This window comes from Idiotropiscis lumnitzeri, chromosome 7 (assembly GCF_059441095.1).
Source record: "Idiotropiscis lumnitzeri isolate Australia: NSW breed Sydney's pygmy pipehorse chromosome 7, RoL_Ilum_1.0, whole genome shotgun sequence".
In the NCBI taxonomy this organism is placed as follows: domain Eukaryota; kingdom Metazoa; phylum Chordata; class Actinopteri; order Syngnathiformes; family Syngnathidae; genus Idiotropiscis; species Idiotropiscis lumnitzeri.
Genome location: NC_142397.1, coordinates 2072884 through 2087312, shown reverse-complemented (window position 1 = coordinate 2087312; position 14429 = coordinate 2072884). Strand labels below are relative to the sequence as shown.

The 14429-nt window shown below is 41.6% G+C and overlaps 1 protein-coding gene across 1 annotated transcript in view; it reads left to right on the top strand.

Moving 5' to 3' along the window:
* cadm2b (cell adhesion molecule 2b) overlaps nucleotides 1-14429 on the top strand; it is an 82652-nt gene that overhangs the window by 12486 nt on the left and 55737 nt on the right. The window lies entirely within an intron of this gene.

The window sequence follows — 14429 nt, the reverse complement described above, 5'->3', positions numbered from 1 at the left end:
CACTGGCACAAATACATTCAACGGGAAGCAACCTGTAGACTCGCTCTCTGAATGCAAAAAGACCAAATGTTAAACGTTTTAAAATGGATACAAATTTCAAATTCAAATGTCACATTTGCACTTCTCATGACCAACATGGTCACATGACTCGACTAATAATAATGAGCATTGAAAATGTTTGAAATTTTTTCCTGACAGTCGGTTATTTCAGGTGTAATTCCACTATTGGCCACCAGGTGGCGGCACACTTATTTTTACAGTGTAAATTTGAAGAGTGCAAACAAGAAGTCAGCCTATTTTAAGATCAACCTAGTTTTTAAATTAAATTCTCAGTAATCCTGCTTTTTATGCCAACAGAAAGCATCGGCATCCTTGGCCATAATTATTGATTTATATTTTGAGATTAAATCAGACCAGTGCGCCAGTGGTTCCCAAACCTCAGTCTATGGACCGGTGCCATTTGGTACTTGGCCGCACAGAGAGACGGACCGAAAATTGACCATTTCATTCCAAAGGGAGAGAATATAAGTAGACGACTTTTTGACAAGCGATGTTCCTTACCTTGTGGAAAGCAGGAGAATGCGAGCAGCGTTTGCACAGCCTGCACATGTAGCATCGACCGTTTAGCCGCTACTAACTAGCCGCTAAGCAGCAACTGATCGCGTCATCTTTTGATGACGATTGAAAAGTCACCTTAAAACTCGCGAGAAGAGAGCGACAACAAAATTCAATTCCCCCTCAAACTGCATATTCTTTCACCCCTTACCATTGTGAGCGATTTTTTATTTTTTTTTTTTTTCTCCAAAAGCTCACCTGGCATTGACTGCATCGGCGTCCCAATTGCGTTCCCGCTATTGGATAACGGTCGTCTCATGTTCAAACGTCGGCGCCTTGCGGGACGCCGTGCTGAGGATATCTGTCACGGCGCCATTTCAAAGAGCTTATCGCAGAGGGAACATTTTCTGCTTCACCGTTTATTTGAAAGGAGATTCTTTTGTGCGCAATACACTTTTTTCACACTTGCGGCATTTAATATGCAGCATAATATGATCAAATGTGTCATCATTGAACATCGAAATGTCTGGCATTGAGTGAAATCATTCGGTTGAGATGAATGCAAATTGGAATTAGTAACTTTTTAAAGGCTCTTTCTGATTGAATTGATTCCCCCCCCCCCATCCCCCGCCTCCTTCTTCTCAGTAAAAGTTAATTTCACCGTGGAGTGTGGGAAGCATTTGCAGTTGCAGATGTCTCGCAGTAGGAATGAATGTCAAATGCGGTGACGGCAGATGGCACACGCCCGGAGTAAACGTCGCCTAAAGGCGTCTGGGAATCGCTTGTGAAGGCAGTCGGGAAGGCGCTAGTGTTTGCATCATCTATTTCGTGGCGTTGCATCTTTTTTTTCTCCTTTTGGGTCCCTGATCAAATTGGATGTTCGCTACTTTTGCAGAAAGAATAATCCACATTTTCGGATAATTTTTTTTTTAAAGTTGGTATCATTGACCCTGGAAAAAAATGGCGCTTGAAGTGGTTGTACACAATAAAATCATCTGTATTCAAATACATTTTTTGACGATATATTGTCTTATTAAAAAGTATCTGGATCTAAATGATTTTATTTTTGTGCAACCGCTTAACAAAATAAAATTCCGTAAATTTTTTTCAGTGTACTATCTTGGGCTGGGTTTAAAAAAAAAAATCCATAAATCAATTTTTATTAAATTTCCTATTATGTCTTCACATGTCATGTGAGATCTTGTCACTACGGGAAAGTTGTGTATCAAAACAAAATGGCGGAAGCAGTGAAGTCAGCGCCAACAAACAATAAAGTGTAATTGCTCATCCACTCCAGTAGGTGGCAGTGGCGCTCTCCTTGCCCATTGTGCGCAGCGAGTATTAACTTTATGTGTAGGTTTGATTTGCGACAAAAATGCTATTATTTAGAGTGGCGGCAGGGAGAGGAAGGTGGGGCGAATTGTTTTCTTCTTGCTTGGGGGCGCGTAACAGAAAATAATTGAGATGCACTGCACTAAATGATCAGGATGGCGGCAAAGTGCTGTTACTTTATTTATATAGCTATTTATTATTATATTTATTTTTTTTAAATATATTTTGTTTAATAAAATAATGAAGAATTTTATCCTAGATCATATAGCCCCGCCTTAACTTCCAGTCGTACTCGCCTCGCATGTTGATGTCGCGGTCAACAAGGTGTAAAGTCCAAAGTGACATATCATGGGGGCGTTTTGTCAGGCTCGCGTCGCCGTTTGTCCGCTTGGTCCGCTGCCAGGAGACGTGTAAATGAAATGTGCGCCGGCGTATGGAACGCGACATGAGGGCGGAACAGCTTGCGGGCCAGAATGTCAGATGACGGCGCCGCCGAGGGCCCGCTTTGTTGTCGGGCCAACGCGGCGTGAGGTAGCGCCCGCCCGACACCGCCGGGACGTCAACGCAGATCCTCGGCCCATCTGTCTGCGCGCGTTCCGCTGCGAAACACACGTCGTCGTATGAGACACGGCAATTACGAGCGGCTGGCGGCCCGGGGCGGCGAGATAAAAAGGAGCCAGCGGCCGAGCATATTGCCGCCGTTCCGGGCGGGAAATGAAGTCCCGCTATCGGCGCGACACTTGTTCCGAAGGTTGGGAGCACGATGGAGCGATAGCCGCACGTCGATGCTGATAAACGGCAACGTTTTGTTTTCCATGGACAGGGACCGCCGCGCACACCGTCTTCCGATGAATTCGGAGTCGTGTGTTCCCGTACAATTGTTCAAACAGCGAGTGCGCAAATCCTTTTCAGGAGTGAACAACCCAGTCGGGTAAAATTCCATCAATTACTTCCAGCGTTTTGCTGTAAAAATCGTTGCAAAAAGAAAAGTATGAATAAAACGGGTCATGACAGAGGTAACACCCACACCCACACACACACACACACCCACACACACACACACAAGAATTTCATGTGAGTGGAAGGAAGCTAAAGATGCACTCTCGGCTGTGACAAGCAGATCCTCGCCGGAATGTTTTTTCGGGGTGGAAGGTTTCCATTGTGCCCGGCGCTTTAAAAGGAGACGATAAAATTCCTCCACGGCTGTCGACGTCAAGCACAATTGTGATGGAAGCCTTCACGCGGTTTTATCATAAATTCTAGAACACAGGGATTCTCAAATTGGGGTCCTCGACCCCCCCCCCCCCGAGGGTCTGCCAGGTGGAGCGTTGTGCAAGAATTTACAAACCCACAAGAAAAAATGTGAATGGCTATGTGCTGCTCTTTCTGGTCTACCCGCTTTGGCCACGTGGGGGCAGTGCGGGACAGACAGACGGACGGTTTGCTGAGATCATCTCATCTCCTTTCATCTTCTCAGTACGGCACTAATATTAATCATTCTTCGAAGAGGGTGAATGCAATACGAATAGGAGGACTATAATAATGTCTGTCTTCATGTGTTGCGGCACCTTTTGTGCATTCGCATCGAGCGAGCAGACCGAACGTAGCCTTTCAGCTTTGAGGTTGCTTTAATGACACAAAATGCTGTGCTGACGTCGATGCGTATATTCGGACTCACAGGCTGATCGTTTTTATCCTTTGCAAAAATGACCAATTTTACGGCCACTTACTGAGTCATTGATAGTAGTTGTGAAACTCTTCTTTGTTTCTGCCTGCATGGCTACATTCTACAGCTCATGTTGGCATTTGAGTTTGCATGCACGCTAATTATTCTGCTGCCTTCCTCTGTGACGGACATTTTCATTAAGGCGCCTGTCAGATGTCTGTTATGTTTTTTTTTGTTTTTTTTAAGAAAGTTGCAAAATCAAATTATTTCCAGCATTTCATTCTTTTCATTCAATTTGAACCTCTCATGAATAACAGGAAGCGCCAAAGTTTGTGGTTAAAATGAGGCCGAATGTTTTTGTGTGTGTGTTATTGTTCACCGTGGCTGTGTTCCCCGCAATCTTATTAGCAAATAAGTCCCGGCAAAGTGTTTTGACAAATAATGTTTGAACCGAGTGTCTCAGCACATTCTCGGTCGTGATAATTATTTTCCGCGTGATAGGTTGTCAAGGCGCCGCCTCGTCCAGCGAAAAGGAAAAGTTTCAAATTAAAGCTGACAAAATGTCATCTCAGGTGTGTTTTTATTTTTTTTTAGAGGCATCCAAATGGAGCTTTTCAACAGAGGCGGAGTCATAAATTTTTCAGTCGTGTGGTCAGGGTGACACAATGACTTCTTGTGCACGCTCACAACTTGTCACGCCAGCCGCGGCTGCGACGCAAACATGGCCGAGATGTCATCGGTTCTCAGACCATCCGCGGTCAGGCTTTCTTGAAATAAGATGCGCGCATCTGCCCAACGCACTCTTACGACAAATTATATCAAAGAAGCATGTTGACAATGACGCAACAATCTCTTAATTCGCCGCAGGTCTGACCTTTACTTTTTATGAAGCTCCGCCCCTTGTTTTTAAGTTCTCTCTGCTTTATTTAGAAGGAAACTCGATAGCACTGAGTACCAGTCGTCACTCTTTGAGTACTCACCGATACAGAATCTGATTCCCACTTTAACACAATAATAAAAAATGTAAGAGACGATTCAGTGTCAAACTGTGGTAGTATAGCGCCATCTACTGCTGAGGAGGACTTACACATTGTCCGTTTTTTTTTTGTTTTGTATTGAAGAATTTGTACATTAATGTAAAACTCTAATTCCTAAATACCAAAATGCCACTAGATGGCGCCAATGCAATATTTTTTATGTTAGACATGGCTTTGGTCTGATCACGGAAACAAAAACGGTTTCATTTATTGTAAGATGTTGTAAAGTGTTTGCGTGTTTTCCTTTGAAACAAAATTGGTAATTAACGGTGATCCGGTAATCTCAGAATGGAGTCAATTTGTTCTCGCGTCTCGCGGTGGAATTGCGCAATCCTGCTCCCCATTCATCGTGATTCAACTTTGGTGCTTCCCCTTTGCACGTAAAACAACAATTGGTGCCGCTTTCATTTGCACTGTCGACGCTTCTGAGGCCATTTGCTGCTCATTTACGGCACAATACGACTTTGGAAACACGGAGGCAGATGGTTTCGTTTGGACGTGGCCGTTAAAGCGCACGTCGGCCTCGCCGAGCCGCTTATTTGCATTTAAATGCGTTTGACCTTGAGACCCCGCGCGTACGCCCGGCTCCCGCTTTTGTGGCTTCACACCTTTAATTGGATGATTATTTGGAGTTTTGGGTCGCAGCCTGCGTTATTATACTTTGTTTTCGCTCAAGAGCAGATTTGTTAAGCAGTTTTGTGAATTTTGTGAAGTCTTTTTTTTTTCATTGCTGGCTAATAATGAGCGCAATTTTTAATTATGGGATTGACGGTTGCGACTTGATCATCAGGGGTGGTCACAGCGAATCACTCGTGTGATTTGTTTGGCACAGTTTTTACGCCAGATGCCCCTTCCGGACACAATTTTGTGTCATCGACATGAAAGGCGGAAGATCGATTTTAAAAGTGTAATGTGTCTCATTGATGCACGCGGGTTCGAATCGTGGAAGCAAATTAGACATTAAACGGTTAATCATGACAGTGGCACATTGCGCAATCGGAATAAACAGAATTAGAGTCAATAAAATCCCCGTGACTCTCAGTCACGCTCGCGCACGTTTGCATAACAAATGTGATTACCGTTTGCTGCCCGTGTTTCATATTCACTGCCACCTTGCACAATGAAAATACACGGAGTGACTGGAAATAAGCCATAAAGTCAGAAGTCTGCGGTGAGCTCAGTCACGCGGCTACGTCTGCTGTATGTCATTTCAAAAGTCTACACACCCCTGGGTTTGTGTGATATGGAAAATTATGAGACTAAGAAAAACATTTTAAAACTTTGATGTGATTTGTAACCTTTAAATTGGATTTTTGAAAAATTTCTAGAAATAAAAAAAGCTCTCGTCATATGGTTGCAGAAGTGTGCACACCCTCTTGTAACTGGGCTGTGGCTGTTTTCCGAATGAACCAATCGCATTCAAATTGATGGTGAATGTGACTCAGCGCCTTCTTCCACCCCAAAGAAATTATCGCTGTTCTCGCAGGATTTTCCTGACGTATTTTGCCTCTCAAGCCAGAAGGTTATGTGCTAAAACTGACTGCTATTTGGAACCGTTCGTTAATTCCTTCGACCTTTTCTAACGGCACAGTTCAACTAGATGGAAAAACATTCCCAAAGTTCTGTGCCTCACTGTTAGTCTGTTTTTGTTTGTTTTGCAATTTTATTTTTTGTTTGTGGAGTCTAGGGGGGTTGAAGGGGATAATGAGTAGCAAACATATTGTTAGGAATTCTAACCAAAAAGTTGTACCTCATTTTCATTAGTCTCCTTCAGACTTTAATTAGAACCAAAAGAAAAGTCAGGAAAAGTCTACTAGAACCGCTGAACTTTATTTGCAGTTAATTTAGTCTATTTCAGTTGTATATTTTTCCTTTTCAATTGACTTGTCATTTTTTTCCCTCATTTCTCATTTCAGCCGGGGTGTGTAGACTTTTTATAACCAGTGGGAGTGGCCGTCATGCCAGCAGCCAAATGGAAAAGTTAAACAGAACAACTCGAAATAACCCATAAAACTCGGTCCAGAACGCCTCATTAGGCCCACGAGTGTTTGTTTGCTTCCGAGCGAGCTGATGACACCGACGGGCAAAAAAAAAAAAAAAAAAAGGCGAGGCATCCATCAGTCTAATTTCAGGTGGCATCAATATTGGAAGCAGACGGAAATTGGCCTCTCTGGAGGTTCCCTGATGAAAGCGTCTGAAATAGCTGAGCTCGTACGTCTTGCTCACATCCCGCCGTTGATTGCGAGACGGCGCCTCCCCGCTCTCATCGACGCTCGGCTGAACGTGAGAAGCTCAAACAAACGCTTTCTTTTCACGCCGAGGAATTCTAGTTTCTGCGAGGGTGCGAGTCGGCGGAGGAGTCGATGCGGCGCAAACGCTGGTTTGCATGAGGATGAAAACCTTTTCCAAAATCAGTCAATTTTGCGATTACGATTTAATAATCGATTTTTTTTTTCCAAGTTGCTCTTCCCATGTATTTAGCATCGAATTAATCTGTATTACAAGAAGCAATTTGAAATTTGCATTCTGAGTGTTTCTCCGAGAGCGGCATGAAGCGCATTTAAATGTCTACGGATGGAAATGTTAATAAGAATCCTTTACGGCGTTTTAAATGACAAATGTTGAAATGGAGACAAAGGCCTCGCTACAATTTCAAATGTCAAGGCAACTCTTGGCCCTATTTCAATTTTTATGAGACTTTTATTAAGCCTGGAGGAGGTCACCATGAAGCAAAGGACATATCGATTTTTTTTTTCTCTTTTTTGTGCGCCCATAAAGCCTTTACGCATATGATCTTTATTGTGAGCCGTCTGATTATCACATACATATTTATATATATATATATATATATATATATATATATATATATATATAATTTATCATTATAAGAAATTATATATAATTTATTATTAATATATATATATATATATATAATTTATTATTATAATAAATATTTAATGAATAATATTTTGATTGTAACATTAATATTTATTCATTATTATAAACAACACTTCAACTTTTTGTCGACTTTTATTGCAGTCTTTCTTGAAGGAGGTCAACCCAAAGTAAACTTTTCGCCTTCATGCCACGTGCACTCCGTTTTTTTTTTCCTCATTGGGTTTTCAATCCGACATATTCAAGACGTGTTTTGAAGCTTTCCCGCGCTGGCGACCATCTGGATGTGCGTCGGCAACACTCGCAGGCTTTCCGGGAAGAGACGTCGACTCCGGGAGAAGGGGGAAAAGAAAAAAAATCTAATTAAGGCTTCAACCAGACTTGGAACTGAAAGTATTGAGTTGTTTGCACAATTTTCTGTTTTTCTCCAAATTACAACTTCTTTATCGGGACACCCTCAAATCCACATTTCAGGAACCTGGCGAACGGTTCATCAACGACTCTCGTCTTGCAAAAGTTACCTTGAAAATGTCACTTAGTTACTTTCTGGATTTCTTGACTTTAAAAATAATTGAGTTACTTTATGGATGACTTGATTTGAAAAGGAAGTGAGTTTGATTACAAGTTACTTTATTTGTTACCGGTCGTCATGCATTTCAGAACTGAAAAAAAAAAGTTTCAGGAATTGGATAAAAAGTATCAATGGCGACAATTCCTACCTGGGCTGCGACGCTGTTTCCATAGTTAATAACTTGACAAGAGTGCAAAGAAAACAAGTTGCGTTGAGGGCACGCAATATCGATACGTTGGAGTGGACGCTCCACAAAAAAAGCACTGTTGCGCGCATGCTGTGGCATTTTTGTTCTTTATTATAATTTTTTTTTTTTTTTATTCTGCAATGCCATCTTTACAACTTTGATGGATGACACTGGCGGGTTTATAGATTTTGTAGCTTTGTGTTACTTCAACAGCCTTTTCCTGCCCTCGCCCGCCTTTGATTCCTATAATTCTCATTTTTTTTTTGCTGGTGTTTTGGGGGGGTGGCGGGGGTGGGGTGGCGAGTAGACAGATGACGGCGGCTGCGGGGCCGGGCGAGGGCGGCGGAGTGTGCGGCTCGCCTCAACCTCTGTCACTTTGACAGAGTGAATACATTGTGAGAGATAATGGAAACTTTCTATCGGAATAAAAGCGAGCCTCGCCGCTCGTTCATCAACATCGATTACTGTACAAAGACGAGTGCCGAATCGCGGCGAAATAAATAAGGACAACAAAAGTGTGTACTATTTGCCTGTTAGGGGACATCACCCCAATTTGTTTTCTCTCAGTATCCAAAAACCTTGAGCCGCAGGCTTTTTTTATGTAATTTTTTTTTATGTATGAGTGTGTGTGCGTGAGAGTGGGAGAGAGAGAGAGAAACAAGTGTGTTTTTCTGTTCGCCTGAAATCCATTAAATGGGAAGTCAACTCCCCAAATATATTTGGAATTATCCAATCCAATCCAACTTTATTTATATAGCGCATTTCCGAACAGCAGGAGCTGTAACATATGCGTCATATAAATTTGCCGGTAATTAGAACACAAATTAAAACACATTTACAATCGATACCAGAAGAACAACAGAACAGTGACAGTCTCGTGTTGAGTCGAAAGCTAAAGAAGAAAAATGTGTCTTCAAACGAGTTTTAAACATTTAATGGAAGCTCATTCCATCGGGAAGGACCGGCAACAGCAAAGGCACGAGTAAAGTAAAATACATTCCAGTAATCACGTCTAGATGTAACGAATGCATGGATTACTGTTTCAAAGTGCTGCTGGGAAAGAAAGGGCGTCACTTTAGTCAGCTGCCTAAAATGAGAGAACCTGAATAATAAAAATATGCTTTTTCATCCGCAAAGAACAACTAATATTAGCGCCGTACTGATGAGCTGATGATTAGAGTTGTGGCCTTCATTCAAGTACATTATGATGAAATGCTATTTTTCCTCAATATGTCGTTTTGGGGAGTTGCGCTCATTTCAATGGGAAGGGAAAGCAAATATACAAAACAAATATAAATATATGAACTGATTACCATAGTCAAACCTAAGAGCATGTGATCCCATGTGCGACTTATAACACTCAAGATGCTAATTTCCTGTAAGTCGCTTCTCTTGTAATTAGCTCTAATTAGCTCCATGACATTTTCCCCCAAATCTCCAGTACAAACATGTAATTAATTTCTTATCACAAAAGTAAACAAAGAGGATGAGTTCACCACCCTGTCAGAGTCCCGCTGGGGTTGTTTTCCCTTTCAAACGTTGAAGCCCAGACGCTGCTGGCATCGCCAAAACGGAGTCAGGGTGAGATATCGCCCGTCGTCGTCGCTTGCGCGAGACGCTGTGATGAAGCTTTGAGGTTTTATCTCGCTCGCCAGAAACACTAGAAGCTCCTTCGGCTGTGACCGAGATGACTTGGTTGGAAATTGGGCAACACCGTGGCGCTTGTCGAAATGCGGATATTGCATTACGTCCAAATGTGATGAGTGTCAGTCATTTTTTGTTACTATAGAGAGAGAGCGTGAGAGAATGTGAGAGAATGTGTGAGAGAGAGAGAGCGAGAGTGAGAGAGAGAGAGAGAGACACACACAGACACACGGTGGACTGTGGCTGGGGAAAACAAATCCGTCCTTCACACGGACGATTAGATGCCATCAGCAGATTGTGGAAGACCGCATGGCTGCGCAAACTTGATCAGCAGCAAAGCGACGAACAAAAGCACACACGGACGCAAATGTTTGCCGTCATGTCCCAATTCCCCTTTTTCAAGCTGATCTGGAATATTTGCTGGGTTTGATGGTGGGGAGCGATGTGTCAATTTTGATTGCGGATGACGGAAGGGGTCTGGAGGTTAGCGTTTGACATTCGTAAAAGTTTGAGGAACAAATGCCGTTTTGTTTTTTTGCTCCGGTTGTGATCGTGTCGTTATTAATGTATAAACCATTTCCCGGATGGATGCGTAAAGTCCCCAAAATACGCAGCAGTTCTTTGTGGATGTTTAGCGCCTGAGTCTGTCATCAAATGTGTTATCATTGAACATTTATTTACCTTTGAGATGAATTTATGAGTCGTAGAGGCTCCATTTCAAGCTTTTGTGTACCACTATCGTTGCTATTTGTGGGGCATTTTTAAAATGTAAAAGTAAATTTTATTGAAGAGCCATTCTGAATCATTGTCGTATGTTTTGTCATGGCGAAAGCACCTTGACCCAAATGAGCCAACTTCAGGTTCGACTGTCATTTGTCTTTGTTAAAATCAGATTTTGATATTTCTAGAAGGACTTGATGATTATATTGTTTGCTTTTGTTTTTAGAAAGCTGAGCCGACTTGATTTCAACAAATCTAAAAGTTGATTTTATTTTAGGGTCCTTTCAGGATGGTCATAGTATGTTCTTATTTCTAGACATTTATATATATATAATTTAGATATATATTTCTTTTGAATTGCTATATTTATATAATTTTGGCCGACTGCGATTCCGAAGCAGGCATTCCACATTTCGGGACATCCATGTGATTCCGAGTCCATGCCACATGGTCTGTCGTCTGTTTTTATGGACTTGTTTTGAGCCAATTACAGCAAATGAAACATTCATTCCCGACGACATTCTGTTGGATGGCGCATTCAATTATGTCTGAATTGTCAGGAGCTTTGGGCCACGGATTGTCAGCTGATGTTGAATAATTGGATTAGGACAATAATAGGGCCGAGGATATATTTCTTTGTCCTGTGTGACAGATCTTTTAATGGGAGATGAGACCCGAGCAGGCCATTAAGCAGATGGGCCGCCGTTGACTTCATCTCCAAATGATGTCTTTAGCGCGGGCAAATGGGCTAATTAGCGTCACGATACAGCACGTGCTAGCGCAAATGGATACGACGCGTCTCTAGTGGGCGAGGTGATGACGGTCAACGACGTCGCCGCATGACTGACCGCTTTGGCTTTGATCGAAGTGAAGGGGGGAGTTAAAAAAAAAAAATGACGCTCACTCGCTTTGTGGCATTATGGCGCAAAAACTCTCCGCTCCATAAAGTGCGTTGATCCCGGTCATCTGGATGTGTATTATAAGCATCATTTGTTTTATTGACCAACATCCGTTTGATTCTGACAAGCGGTTTTGTTGACTCAGGAAGTAATGGACCATACATACGTTTGAAGGTTAAAACTTGAATAAACGACCAACCATCGCTTGGCGAGCAAAAAAATCAATAAAAACTCCGGTTTATGATCTCTTGGATTCGTTACGAGATGATATTTAACAAATGAGTGCCACCTGTTGGCGAGATTATTCATTGCAAATTGGTACAAAATGATAATGTCGAGTAGTTCATTCGTTGTCAAACTATGGCACGGGGGCCGTTTATGTTCCGCCGCACATTTTTTTTTAGTGGCCCACGGAATATACTCAAAAAAAATAACTGGCCTCCAATGCGAATTAAAGAAGAAAAGGATGACCAGCTGCTGCTCAGGGGAGGTGTGGAGCTATTCTAGTGGGATCGAGGCCTGTGGAAGAAAATCTGAAAATTATTTGTATTATCTTATATATATATAAATATGAATATATATGTAAAAAAATATTTTTTTAAAATTTATTTTTATTTATTTTTTAATATGAATTGATTGATTGGTTTTCAAAAATCACCTTGGATGATGAGCCACACGCTGCTTCACCAAGCCGAATCCAATAAGCATTCCGATGGAACCACGTGCTGCTACATCCCGTATGCCCGCATGTTATGCCGCAAAGTTTGTGCCTTTGTTCCGAATCTGACGGAGATTGCGAGCAAGGTGACACATCTGCTCGCCTTCTGCACATGCGAGTCACATCCGCTGGCCTTCGGCGCGAGCATAAGTGTGAGTGATGATGTTGTAGGCCGATGATTAAGTGTGGATCCATCCATTGAGTATCGCCGCCTCCCGCTCAAGACGACCTCTGAATAACAATCGGGAAGCCAATCAATTATTTATTTCATATTCTTCACGGCTCCGAATGATTGAAGCGGCTTTACGCCAGTGTGCTGTATCATCGCTGTATCACGCCACCATCCGCCCGGTTATCGCTTTTCCATCGCGTTCTGTTAATTATTTTAGCTCTCGAATAATTATCGGCGTTGGCTATCAGCTCGTGAAAATTGACCCCAAAAAATGATTTGACTTTTGCGGGGGCGTAAATATACCCAAAAATTCCATTTTGACAAGTGCATGTATACTGATAAATGTTTTTTTTTTCATTGTCAACACAACCCCCAAAACTCGCGCAGTCGTGCCCTCTGGAAAGTTTAAAAAAAAAAAAAATTACTCTCAACACCACAATCACAAATTGATATAAAATTCAGAAGACACATCTATCAATGAAGGTCAAATGTAAAAATGACCAATGTCCAATATTGGACAGAAGGTTCATCGTTTTGGTTCAAAACGGCAATTGAAAAAATTCAGAATTCTTACAAGAGCAATTATTCCCAACCGTTTTTTTTTTTTGCTTATGAAACTTTTACTACGAGTTGCCCCTCCCTCATACGTGTTGCTGTTTCTCCAAAAGTAGAACATAACGCAACAAATTAAAAAAAAAAAAAAATTATTTTGTTTTCTTGTCATGAAAACTTAATTCAAAGGCCCCCCCCCAACTCAAAACATAAAAATACATATTGCCGGCCCAGGGTTGAATAATTAAAATGATCACTTTTCAGAAGACCAGCCACCCCAATTTTTTTTAACTATTAATAGTACATCATCAATAAGCGCAAGCCATTTTCAGCAACGTTGAATGGTCGATAATTTGTAAAAATAAGAACTGAACAATAATGTAGATTTGGGGGGAAAAAAGCCTGTCTCTCGTGATATTTAACCTTGAAAATAAATACGTAATGTAGATTAAAATGAAGAAAAAAAAATCAAAATGAATTACAAGAAAAAAAAAAAACGCCTTTGTTTTGAACTCACCCAAAAAAGGAGCTTCTTCCAAATAATGCCCTTTAAATATCATAAACGAGACTAACATTGGTTAAATCTCCGTCGCAGGGCTTATGGACGCTATGCTGGCAGCCTTGGGTCACTTTGGAGCCTTTTTTAAAACAAATTATAAATAAAAAAAAAAATTTCAGTAAATAAAATGAAAAGAAAGGATATTGGGCATGGTTTGTCGACTATCAATACTTGACAACACATATCTCTCCCATATGGCACGTAAAGGATGCGTCGCATATCAAGCTGGGCGACAATATGGCGCTTTTTGCGTTCGACGGCTTTGGTGGCATCAAGTTTGAGGATTTTGAAGATTTCCAATAGAAGAAAAAAAGCCCCACCATGGCCAGGTCAACGCAAGTTGCAGCTTTGACTTTTGAATCGCAAGCACCTGTGAAACTTCCTTTTTTTTTTTTTTTTTCTCCATCAAAACGTTTTTTGCATTTGGCAATAACATCACAATTTGTCGCCAATAAGGAAACAATTCTTCCCTTTTTCGCCTGAGTCAAAATGAAGTGATTAGCATGCTTATTTATGCTTATGAGAAAATCGCCCACAGATTACAAATCACCCCCCCGTCCATACTTTTGGAATGAAAAAAAAAAAATCCATTTGTTGTGACAGATGCTTGTTTTGGGGCGCATCAGCCAAAGCTCAGCGTGATTATCTGGACCGTCACGCTACACTTGCGCTTTCCTGCTTTCGTTGTCACACCGAGCAAATTGTTCATTTGGCACGTTGATGAATCCTCATCATCGCCGCTCACTGAGACTGCAAGCGACATGAAAAGCAAGCTTCCCTAACGCTGCAAATGGGCTTCTCATCCTGAACATCAAAATCAAAAACCCTGATGCTTTTTAATCGTACGACTTGTTCTACTTGTTTCTTGACGCAATTTTCAACTTTTCCAGTCCTTTTTTGACAGTGTACCGTATTTTCCGGA